Here is a 13,801-nt window from a genome sequence, read left to right on the forward strand (position 1 = left end):
TAACCTGTGGAAGAGACGGCAGCTCATTACATTTAAGGTCATTACTTTCTCGTTTACCTGATGTTACGCTAAGAATTGGGGGAGCATCAATGGTAAGGAAATTAGCAGTTGTAGGTTTACCAGTGTGAATGTGCACCAGAAGTCTCTTGAAAGCAACTTCAAACTCCCGGGCTGAGGGATTATTATTCCGCCCTTACTACTTCTCAAAACGCTGAAAAACACGTCCATGTGGTCTTGACTGGGCTTATATGTCAGTAAGAAACTCATTCAAGGTGCCAATCAGCTTGTAACAGTCTCTCGCGGAGCTGAGACGCGCTGGAGCGTTTCATTCGCGATTGTTAAATTTCCATAATTTTGTGCAGCACCTTTACGACAGTATCTAGCTATATTTGTTCTACAGAATAATGTTCTTCTAATACCGCCGTCGGATGATGAATTTGCGGTGGCTCAATAAATATCTAATGGTACAACAAATCGTATCAAAAACCCGCAAAAGGGACTCGTTGCATATTTATACCCAAAAAATTCCCTAACTGCAGAAATTATTTCCATAAATTTTATAAGAATGTCGCACACCCTTTTAGAAAACGCAGTGGTGAAAGAAATGAATCTGGATACAGAAGGATGCGTATCCACTACCCCATATTTCGTACGGTGGCGCCCCTGCTGACCACGCTACACTCCCGTCCTGTTGTAGTAAGCGGTTTTGAACTTTGTTATGGTCATATGAAGACATTAATTGCCGATATGTTATTAACTGCCATTTAATTATAACAAATCCTGCCAAGAACGACGCGTTATAGACTTGCTGTTGTCTTAAAACAGCGTACTTTCATAACTCGAATATAACTAAACACATAAATTCTGTAACCACCATCATGACTTTTCCCGTTATTTTATTACAATAAATCTATAAATAACTACGCGTTCGTAAGAGATTCTTCATCGTGGTGCTTAGAAACAGTATACATTAATAGGGAGTAAAAGCCACCAAATATGGGCTTCAACTGAACACACAAATGCAATATGACATCTCCAAAGTTCTGTTTCTGACGAAGAAAGCATTCTTGCTTGTTATTGGTTCTGCTTTTCGTGGCACGTTGCCAAAATATCGCAGAACCTATTTTGTGTCTTACGTGACGAATTGTGTACCCAATGTGAAATAACAGGAAGCGACGCCACAAAACTCGTAGAGCGCCACATCAACGTTATTTTTACTTTTGCCGTATGACGACTGCTCAAGGATGATTAATTAGGTAGTGCCGAGAAAACTGGCGAGTTCGACGGAGACTATTCGACTTCTATCGACAGATGTGCTCCCGTCAGCCACCTGGCCTCGAGTCTTCTTAGGCAAAACATTTCGTATCTGTGCCGGCACGGACTCGACAGATAATATTCACAACACCGGTATAAACCTTGATGTTTACACGCTACACCAAAAGAAGTACTGCAGTGCCAAGATTCTCGAATTCGGGGAACCGGCAATTGTAATCCCCAGTCGAGGATCGACATTCCGACTTCCCCTGAGACAAGTGGTGGGATGGTTACTTTGAAATGAACAAGGAAACTAAAGCAGGTAGAGCGAATAACAAATGTAGGCGGCTGAAAGATTTTAAGATGTGCGGCGCTCAGTTCGTTTGCTGGTACATGTACACTGATACCTCAAAACCGATATCGGTAGAAACCGCCTTTAAGAAGTGAAAGAAGCAAGCTAAAGATGGTAAACAACACAGCGTGATTTATTTCGTTAGTCAGCGATGTTACAGGCGACGCCACAGGTTGAACAGCAGCGACAATGCTACGGAGCGCATACGCCGTAGTAGTTCTGTTCCCTGAAACGTGAGAGCGCCACCCGTCAGCGCAGCCTCCTTGGAGCAGCCATCGAGCTTACATCTATCTGTGTTTAACAGGCTGAGTAATGGATATCCGTAAGAGAAACACATTCGATATCATCTCGTTGTTTTCTGGTGCAAGTTTCAGGAAGTTCTCAACAATCTTTTTTCTTCTGGAATCATAACAAAAAGATCCATAAAAATGGTTAAATATCGGATTGTGTTTTATACGATAAAGAAGAAAAAAGACAATACGCACAATAAGATATTTATATAATCTTACACTAAGGTGACAAAAATCATGGGATACGTCCTAGTAACGTGTCGGACCACCTTTCGCTCGGCGTAGGGCACAAGCTCGACATGGCATGGACTCATTAAATAGTTGGAAGCTTCGTGCAGAAGTACTGAACCCTACTGCGTCTGTAGCCACCCACAAATGCGGAAGTTTTGCCGGTGCAGGATTTTGTGCACAAACTGTTCTCTCGATTATGTCCCATAAATGTTCGATAGGATTCACCTTATTCTATCTGTGTGGCCAAATCATTCGCTCGAATTGTCCAGAATGTTCTTCAAACCAATCGCGATCAGTTACGGCCTGGTGACATGGTGCATTGTCATCCATAAAAATTTCGTCCTTGTTTGGGAACTTGAAGTCCATAAATGCTTGAAGATGGTATCCAAGTAGCCGAACATAACCATTTCTACTTAATGATCGGTTCTGTTGGACCAGCGGACCCAGTCCATTCCATGTAAACTCAGCCCACATCGTCATGGAGCCACCACCAGCTTGCACAGTGCATTGTTGACAACTTGGGTCTATGGCTTCTTGGGATCTACGCCATACTCAAACCATTCAATTTGCCCTTACCAACTGAAATCGGGACTCATCTGACCAGGTCACGGTTTTGAAGTCGTCTAGGGTGCAACCGATATGGTCACGAGCCCAGGAGCGGCACTGCAGGGGTTATCGTACTGTTAGCAAAGGTACTCGCGTTGGTCGTCTGGTGCCATAGCCCATTAACATCACATGTATCCGCACTTTCTTGACGGATACGATCACCGTACGTTCCACATTGATTTCTGCGCTATTTCAAGCAGTATTGCTTGTCTGTTAGCACTGACAACTCTACGCAAACGCTGCTACTCTCAGTCGTTAAGTGAGTTGTTTGTGGTGAGAGGTAATGCTTGAGATTTAGTACTCGCGGCACGTTCTTGATACTGTGGATCTCGTATTACTGAATTACCTAACGATTTCCGAAACATGATGTCCCATGTGCCTAGCCTACCAACCTGCGTTCAAATTCTGTTAATTTTTGTGGTGGGGCCACTGTCACGTCGGATGCCTTTTCACATTAATCATTGAGTACAAATGGCAGCTCCGCTGATCCAGTGTCCTTTAATACCTTTGTGTAAGCGATGCTACCGTCATCTGTACATGTGCGTATCGCTATCCCATGATTCTTGGCACCTCAGTGTATTTAGATAGCATTAAGATCACCTCGTAGTTACTGAACAGTCTGTAATCTCATGTACGGAGCTGTAGTGGACACGCAGTGTATTGTTGAAACAGTATCGGTGTTTTGCGAAGGTTGCCATTTTATGTGAAAGTATGTTCACAATAATAAAGTGAAATGATCGTTGTGGCCTTCAGTCTGAAGACTGGCTTCATGCAACTCTCCATGCTAGTCGGTCTCGTGCGAGCCTTTTCATCTTTGTATTTTTCCTGTTTACTTTGTTCAAGCTTTGTTCTCCCTCTACAATTTTTACCCGCCACACTTCCTTCCATTACCAGACTGACAATTTCGCGATGCCTCAGGACGTATTCTATCAACCGATTCCTTCATTTACTCCTGTTGTGCCCTAAACTTTCTTTTTTCCACAATTCGATTAAGTACCTACTCATTTGCTTTTCGATCTACCCATCCAATACTCCCTATTCTTCTGCAACACCACATTTCAGAAGCTTCTGTTCTGTTCTAGTCTGAACTGTTTAACGCACACTTAAATCAATAGTAAATGTTAACAATGTTTTTCTTTTTCAGAAGTGATTTTCATGTTTATGCTAGTCTGCATTTTATATCATCTCTGCTTCGGCTGTCATCAGCTAGTCCTTTCCCCCCCCAAAAACAAAACCTAGTTACTACTTTTAGTATTTCATTTCCTAAACTAATTCCCTCAGCATCGCCTGTTTTAATTCGGCTACATTCCACTACCCATGTTCTACATTTGTTGTTATTCATTTTATTACCTGTTTTCATGACAGTATTCATACCTTTAAACTATTCCTCAAATCCTTTGCTACCTTTGACAGAATTACAATCTCAAAATTTGTATTTCTTCACCAACAACGATTCCAAATTTCTGCTTCTTTTCTTTCACAGGTTGCTCAATAAACAGACTAAAGAGATCGGGGATAGGCAACAACCTTGTCTTACTGCCCTCCAATTACGGCTTTCCTTTCATATTCGTCGACTCTCATAAGTCATTTCTCTATAAGCTGTAAATAACCATTCGCTCTTTGTATTTTATCCCACCTATCAATTTCTTCACCTTCGTCAAAAGCGTGCTGTAAATCTACAAATGCCTATCTTATAGGATAAGCAGGGATACGTCATTAGTCACTGTTGCCTCGCGTTTTCCTAAATTTCTCCGTAATCCAAATGATCTTCCTCGATGTCGGCTTCTACTACTTTTGCATTCTTTTGTAAATAATTCGGGTCAATATTTTGTAAATAAGATTTACTGAACTGATGGTTCGGTAATATCCACACCTGTGAGCACCTGCCTTCGATGTAATTGGATTTATTGTAGTGTTCTTAAACCCTGGGGTATTACGCCAGTCTCATATTTCTCGCAAACAAGGTGTGATAGTTTTGTCATAGCTACCTGAGCAATTAATGGCTCTATCATTGCATCATGCAGCCCGCATAATGCCAGTTTTGTTTCCCCTGACGAAGACATCTTCTTGAGTATTCCCCACTCGGACCCAGGAATAGGGGACTATTTTAGCTCTGGAATATTTTACACAAGAGGATACCATAATAATTAAGCCATACTTTGGAGCTGCATGCACTCGGGAAAATTAATAGCTGTATTTTCCCCTTGCTTTCAGCTGTTAGCAGTAACAGCACTGCATGGCCATGCAAAGTAAAGTTGCAAGGCCTAAGCACTCAACCATCCAGACCGTTGCTCGTGCAACTATTGAAAAGGTTGAACCTGTTTTAGGAACAGAGGTTAGTCTGTGCTCTACACAGACACACCTCGGTCATTGTTGTACCATTGGTACAGCTATCTGTATCGTTGAATCATACAGGCCACCCAAACTTGGTAGCCTACCGGGGTGGCCGAGCGGTTCTAGGCGCTACAGTCTGGAACCGCGCAACCGCTACGGTTTCAGGTTCGAATCCTGCCTCGGGCATGGATGTGTGTGATGTCCTTAGGTTAGTTAGGTTTAAGTAGTTCTAGGTTCTAGGGGACTGATGACCTCAGAAGTTAAGTCCCATAGTGCTCAGAGCCATTTGAACCATTTGAACCAACTTGGTGATGTCCATGGTCCATGGGGAGAAAGTGAATTACTAAGCACGAAAGTGGCTGTTGAGAATATATATTGATCAAAGACATCACGTTACATATGATCTCGATTATGTAGAGAATGTGCAAAATTTCTGAGAACCCTGTACTTCCATTGTTCAACCTTTCATTAGACAAAAAAAAAAAAAAAAAAAAGTTTCAAATGGCTCTGCGTACTATGCGACTTAACTTCTGAGGTCATGAGTCGCCTAGAACTTAGAACTAATTAAACCTAACTAACCTAAGGATATCACACACATCCATGCCCGAGGAAGGATTCGAACCGGAGACCGTAGCGGTCGCTCGGCTCCAGACGGTAGCGCCCAGAACCGCACCGCCACTCCGGCCGGCTTCATTAGACACCTCAACGCTAGAATAAGTTTTCGCATACCTTTCTGTTTATATAATAACGTAAGGCTTGTGTGTCTCCCGATGTAGGCACCCAACATAATTCGGTATCTGTAAACTTTAGAAAAGCTAACATTGTCGGCTATTGTAGCAAACATATTCGTACTGGAGTTGTCGCCTGATTTGTAATTTGACCGAGACTGTCAGAACACTGTGGTTTTCTGGACAGTAAGACAGGGACACAAAAGGTAGTTGTTTCCGTTGTGTGCTGGGAAACATGGTATACCCTTAATACCCGCCTCCGTAGCCCAGATCGATACCGCGTGCCTTTTCTGTGACGCCCTACTCGGAGGCAAGGTGGTTCGAACCGTTGCGGTGGTTAAGATTTTCACTGCCATTCCTTGAGTGGGGAGGGGAGGAGGTGATGCCGTAAAATAGCTTATTCATTCGATCGTGTAACTGTAGTAACTAATTCTCCATTACTGTTCACCAAATAGGGTACAGTGTCGTATTGCTCTCAATCTGGTTGGAACCTTGGTTTATGGCTGCCTGTGTATAATGTTTTGCAATGGCATTACGTGAAATGTATCTGATACATTCATTTATTAAACAGTTATTGTAAGAGCTAACTGTACTGCTGTGCAGCAGCGATAACTAGCGTGGCATACTGTACGCATGTCAGTCGTCGCTACACACCAGTCTAACAATTTTCTTCAGTATGTCTATTAGAACTGTGAATGTGATATTTAAATTGTGTTTGTATTTGATGAACATTGTTTGGCTCATTATTGTGACTGTACCTTTTTACATATGCCAACTAGACATCATTAGTAAACTGGATGTATCGGTTACGTGACTGTTTCGTTTGCTGAAGTTGTTTTCTGACGCCTTGTTTTATAATTCTCGATTTATAATTCTCTGGACGACAAGTTGCCTCCGTATTTTGTAGGTCTGAAGGTGGTCATTATGGACCGAAAATAAAAACGTTATACATACAAATTCTTTGTGATCTATAACTGGAGTAAAAAGTACATCAGTATTTTAGATGTTGCTGTGTCCTTATGCTTTCCTTCATTCCGGATTGCACAGTTGAGGTACCTGATAACCTGAAAAGCTGAAAACCGGTTCAGAACCAAATACACTCCTGGAAATTGAAATAAGAACACCGTGAATTCATTGTCCCAGGAAGGGGAAACTTTATTGACAGATTCCTGGGGTCAGATACATCACATGATCACACTGACAGAACCACAGGCACATAGACACAGGCAACAGAGCATGCACTAGTACAGTGTATAACCACCTTTCGCAGCAATGCAGGCTGCTATTCTCCCATGGAGACGATCGTAGAGATGCTGGATGTAGTCCTGTGGAACGGCTTGCCATGCCATTTCCACCTGGCGTCTCAGTTGGACCAGCGTTCGTGCTGAACGTGCAGACCGCGTGAGACGACGCTTCATCCAGTCCCAAACATGCTCAATGGGGGACAGATCCGGAGATCTTACTGGCCAGGGTAGTTGACTTACACCTTCTAGAGCACGTTAGGTGGCACGGGATACATGCGGACGTGCATTGTCCTGTTGGAACAGCAAGTTCCCCTGCCGGTCTAGGAATGGTAGAACGATGGGTTCGATGACGGTTTGGATGTACCGTGCACTATTCAGTGTCCCCTCGACGATCACCAGAGGTGTACGGCCAGTGTAGGAGATCGCTCCCCGCACCATGATGCCGGGTGTTGGCCCTGTGTGCCTCGGTCGTATGCAGTCCTGATTGTGGCGCTCACCTGCACGGCGCCAAACACGCATACGACCATCATTGTCACCAAGGCAGAAGCGACTCTCATCGCTGAAGACGACACGTCTCCATTCGTCCCTCCATTCACGCCTGCCGCGACACCACTGGAGGCGTGCTGCACGATGTTGGGGCGTGAGCGGAAGACGGCCTAACGGTGTGTGGGACCGTAGCCCAGCTTCATGGAGACGGTTGCGAATGGTCCTCGCCGATACCCCATGAGCAACAGTGTTCCTAATTTGCTGGGAAGTGGCGGTGCGGTCCCCTACGGCACTGCGTAGGATCCTACGGTCTTGGCGTGCATCAGTGCGTCGCTGCGGTCCGGTCCCAGGTCGACGGGCCCGTGCACCTTCCGCCGACCACTGGCGACAACATCGATGTACTGTGGAGACCTCACGCCCCACGTGTTGAGCAATTCGGCGGTACGTCCACCCGGCCTCCCGCATGCCCACTATACGCCCTCGCTCAAAGTCCGTCAACTGCACATACGGTTCACGTCCACGCTGTCGCGGCATGCTACCAGTGTTAAAGACTGCGATGGAGCTCCGTATATCACGGCAAACTGGCTGACACTGACGGCGGCGGTGCACAAATGCTGCGCAGCTAGCGCCATTCGACGGCCAACACTGTGGTTCCTGGTGTGTCCGCTGTGCCGTGCGTGTGATCATTGCTTGTACAGCCCTCTCGCAGTGTCCGGAGCAAGTATGGTGGGTCTGACACACCGGTGTCAATGTGTTCTTTTTTCCATTTCCAGGAGTGTAACTTGTATTCACAGAACGTCAATATTGTGTTTTCTTTACTTATAGATGATCAAACACTAGAATACAAAAGATCAGGATAGCGTGTTAGGTTCTACATCTACATCTACATCCATACTCCGCAAGCCACCTGACGGTGTGTGGCGGAGGGTACCCTGAGCACCTCTACCGGTTCTCCCTTCTATTCCAGTCTCGTATTGTACGTGGAAAGAAGGATTGTGGGTATGCTTCTGTGTGGGCTCTAATCTCTCTGATTTTATCCTCATGGTCTCTTCGCGAGATATACGTAGGAGGGAGCAATATACTGCTTGACTCTTCGGTGAAGGTATGTTCTCGAAACTTTAACAAAAGCCCGTACCGAGCTACTGAGCGTCTCTCCTGCAGAGTCTTCCACTGGAGTTTACCTATCATCTCCGTAACGCTTTCGCGATTACTAAATGATCCTGTAACGAAGCGCGCTGCTACTACAGTTTACTACAGTTTATGGTTGTTTTCGTTTTTCTTATCTATCTGTTACTTTTTTCTTATCCGAGCAATGGAGAAATATTGCTCCAGACTATGGAATGCGTTCCTGAACATGTGGAACCTACCTTCAAAGATTTCTGTGCAGCTCAAGAGACGATAGCATATCTCTCGTAAACTTACTTAAGGAACATTAATTTTCAGTTTTTACATACAAGTTTTTAATATAATAGAACCCCTCTCGCCCCCCCCTGGGCTGATCCGCCAATACAGTTGATCCGACCGTGCTCGAGCCGAACTTGCCACGACATGGGCGGTGACTCACTACCCTAGCGCCGTTGTTCTATACTGTATTGTTCCTTACTGCTGACTGTTGTCATCGCTTGTCCGGTTTAGTCATCCTTCATCCCTCGTATCGTTTCTGTCGTTGTCCGTGTTTTTTGTACAGTATTGCAATATGAAATTTTTAGGGCTTACTCTTCGGTGGTTTTACGACATTGTTCTATGTTTGTTATGGTACTGCATATATTCTTTTCACATTGTGCAGTTGTTTGTGATTTATCAACTTGTCAGGAGTGAATCGTCATGTTTCCCAATCATTAAATGAAAAATTAATATTGCTACGAAGGCTAGATAATTAGGAATTACTCTAAAAAAAAAGTTCAATTGGCTGTGAGCACTATGGCATTCAACTTCTGAGGTCATCAGTCCCCTAGAACTTAGAACTACTTAAACCTAACTAACCTAAGGACATCACACACATCCATGCCCGCGGCAGGATTCGAACCTGCCATTGTAGCGGTCGCGCGGTTCCAGACTGTAGCGCCTAGAACCGCTCGGCCACTACGGCCGGCTCACTCCAAAAAATTTCCAGGAAACTCAGTGTAGGCGTAAGGATAGTAAGAGGCTGGAGAAGAAGTGGGAAAGACATTGAATCATGTACAGTGATGATTGATGGGGGGAATGCTCTGAATAATCACAAAACATCGAAAAAGCCTAAACTTGGATTGCTTGGCAACGCATTGTGGATGTGGTTCCATCAAGAAAGAAGAAAAAAATCTGGGCCCATTACAAAAGAAAAGGCAGTCGTTTTGCACAAAAAACTGGATGCCGGAAGTGTGTTCTCACGTAGTGAGGGCTGGATTCATTGCTGGAAAAGTCATCCTGGCGTACAGTTTGATTCAATTTCTGGTGAAAAACTATCTGCTGATGCCGAGGAGGCTAAGGAGGTTCTTGCAAAGTTTCAAGAAATTATCGAAGAAAATGAACTGTCACATTCCCAAGTCTATAACATAGACGAGACAGTCCTAAAGTATAAAATGCTGCCAGACAAAACGCTCGCTGCATCAAATGAAACCGTGGCAAGAACAGAACTTAAAAAAGATAAGCTAACTGTTGCTTCCTGCAGTAACTCAGATGGTACACACAAGCTTCCACTGTTCGTTACTGACAAATGTAAGAAGCCTACGGCACTCAAAAACATTACTAACTTATCTTCCTTATTACCGCAATCAAAAATCTGTTAGGATGGACTGCAATCTTTTCAAATCTTCGTTCTTCAATGAGTTACTTTCGTCTATTGAAGAAGACTTGAAACAAAAAATGTTACCTGTTCGTGCTCTATTGCTGTTGGATAATGCACTACCACATCCATTTGAGGAGGATTTAGAGAAATGGTATATAAAGGCTATCTTCCTTCCACCAAAAGTCATATCACTTATCCAATCAATGGATCAGTGAATGATAGAATGATAAAGAGGCGGTATCACAGAAATAAGTGTCCAAGGAATAGAAAAGCAACTGGAATCACTCAACAGAGGAAAGTCCACTGGACCTGACGGGATACCAATTCGATTCTACACAGAGTACGCGAAAGAACTTGCCCCCCTTCTAACAGCCGAGTACCGCAAGTCTCTAGAGGAACGGTAGGTTCCAAATGATTGGAAAAGAGCACAGGTAGTCCCAGTCTTCAAGAAGGGTCGTCGAGCAGAAGCGCAAAACTATAGACCTTTATCTCTGACGTCAATCTGTTGTAGATTCCGGAAACAGCGATCGTGTGAGAACCAACTCGTTTTATTTGTTCATGAGACCCAGAAAATACTAGATACAGGCTCCCAGGTAGATGCTGATTTTCTTGACTTCCGGAAGGCGTTCGATACAGTTCCGCACTGTCGCCTGATAAACAAAGTAAGAGCCTACGGAATATCAGATCAGCTGTGTGGCTGGATTGAAGAGTTTTTAGCAAACAGAACAAAGCATGTTGATCTCAATGGAGACACGTCTACAGACGTTAAAGTGACCTCTGGCGTGCCACAGGGGAGTATTATGAGACCATTTCTGTTCACAATATATATAAATGACCTAGTAGATAGTGTCGGAAGTTCCATGCGGCTTTTCGCGGTTGATGCTGTAGTATACAGAGAAGTTGCACCATTAGAAAATTGTAGCGATTTGCACGAAGATCTGCAGCGGATAGGCACTTGGTGCAGGGAGTGGCAACTGACCCTTAACACAGACAAACGTAATGTACTGAGAGTACATAGAAAGAAGGATCCTTTATTGTATGATTACATGATAGTGGAACAAACACTGGAAGCAGCTACTTCTGTAAAATATCTGGGAGTATACGTGCGCAACGATTTGAAGTGGAATGATCATATAAAATTAATTGTTGGTAAGGTGGGTACCAGGTTGAGATTCATTGGGAGAGTCCTTAGAAAATGTAGTCCATCAAGAAAGGAGGTGGCTTACAAAACACTCGTTCGACCTATACTTGAGTATGGCTCATCAGTGTGGGATTCGTACCAGATCGGGTTGACGGCGGAGATAGAGAAGATCCAAAGAAGAGCGGTGCGTTTCGTCACAGGGTTATTTGGTAACCGTGATAGCGTTACGAAGACGTTTAGCAAACTCAAGTGGGAGACTCTGCAAGAGAGGCGCTCTGCATCGCGGTGTAGCTTGCTGTGCAGGTTTCGAGAGGGTGCGTTTCTGGATGAGGTATCCAATGTATTGCTTCCCCCTACTTATACCTCCCGAGGAGATCACGAATGTAAAATTAGAGAGATTCGAGCGCGTACGGAGGCTTTCAGACAGTCGTTCTTCCCGCGAACCATACGCGTCTGGAACAGAAAAGGGAGGTAATGACAGTGGCATGTAAAGTGACCTCCGCGACACGCCGTTGGGGGGCTTGCGGAGTATAAATGTAGATGTAGATGTAGAAGTACAGCAGCTTAATTTTAACGAAGTCGCAAGAAGGTTGTAACGTACTTGAAGATGTGAGATCTCTCAACCCCAGAGATGCTATACATACGATTGCTGAGTCATGGGAGGAAGTAAAACCTGACACGCCGCGAAAAACTTGGTGTAAGCTTTGACAGGAAGGTATGACCGAAAGTGACCGAATCGAAGGCGGGCTAAACTACGACATGCAGAAAATCGTTAAAGATCTACAAACTGTACAATCGAATGGCCCTGCCAGTGAAGTTGACAAGTGGATTTTTCAATGTGAGAAGACTGTGAAACCAGTGATGAGCTCAAAGACAACCAGATTATTGCCGCTGTTTCGGCGAGAAAAACGCTAAAGGAAAAATTACGAACGATAACTCGAACTGTGATGATGATGAGCCCTATCTGGATTTCACACATCGACTCCAAGACTCTTCTGATATCGTCCTTCAGAACATCGAGCAGAGCTCAGTCGCAACACCCATGGACATTTTGTGGATCAAGAAATGCACGAATACTGTAGCTAACTCTTGAATTTCATCCGCTACACAAAAAAACCATAACTGACTTTCTTTCTAAGTAATTTCTTTACTAGTGTGCAGGCTACCGTCAATTTTTACCGTACTATGTATACAGTACGGTAAATAAAAACTGTACAGTATTCCTCTTCTTCGATATGTAATAAAAACTTATTGCAACGTTTTTACTGTAGATAATAATGTACATAAGTACAAAAGTCACTTTTGAGTTAAGAGATTGTTTATTTTAATTTAAATCCGTGTTTTCTGCACTTTCCGATAATTCGACCTTTTCTACAGTTCCAAACGTGACGGATTATAGAGGTTGTATTCTATCCAATACCTCGCTACCTGTCCTTGTGAAATACTTCTACATCTACATCTACATCTACATGACTACTCTGCAATTCACATTTAAGTGCTTGGCAGAGGGTTCATCGAACCACAATCATACTATCTCTCTACTATTCCACTCCCGAACAGCGAGCGGGAAAAACGAACACCTAAACCTTTCTGTTCGAGCTCTGATTTCTCGCGATATTTTCGCGTTCGGAAGAGAAAGTTGGTGACTGAAATTTCGTAAAAAGGTCTCGCCGCGACGAAAAACGTCTATGCTGTAATGACTTCCATCCCAACTCGTGTATCATATCTGCCACACTCTCTCCCCTATAACGCGATAATACAAAACGAGCTGCCCTTTTTTGCACCCTTTCGATGTTCTCCGTCAATCCCACCTGGTAAGGATCCCACACCGCGCAGCAATATTCTAACAGAGGACGAACGAGTGTAGTGTAAGCTGTCTCTTTAGTGGACTTCTTGCATCTTCTAAGTGTCCTGCCAATGAAACGCAACCTTTGGCTCGCCTTCCCGACAATATTATCTATGTGGTCCTTCCAACTGAAGTTGTTCGTAATTTTAACACCCAGGTACTTAGTTGAATTGACAGCCTTGAGAATTGTACTATTTATCGAGTTATCGAATTCCAACGGATTTCTTTTGGAACTCATGTGGATCATCTCACACTTTTCGTTATTTAGCGTCAACTGCCACCTGACACACCATACAGCAATCTTTTCTAAATCGCTTTGCAGCTGATACTGGTCTTCGGATGACCTTACTAGACGGTAAATTACAGCATCATCTGCGAACAGTCTAAGAGAACTGCTCAGATTGTCACCCAGGTCATTTATATAGATCAGGAACAGTAGAGGTCCCAGGACGCTTCCCTGGGGAACACCTGATATCACTTCAGTTTTACTCGATGATTTGCCGTCTATTACTACGAACTGCGACC

This window comes from Schistocerca gregaria, chromosome 1 (assembly GCF_023897955.1).
Source record: "Schistocerca gregaria isolate iqSchGreg1 chromosome 1, iqSchGreg1.2, whole genome shotgun sequence".
Classification (NCBI taxonomy): domain Eukaryota; kingdom Metazoa; phylum Arthropoda; class Insecta; order Orthoptera; family Acrididae; genus Schistocerca; species Schistocerca gregaria.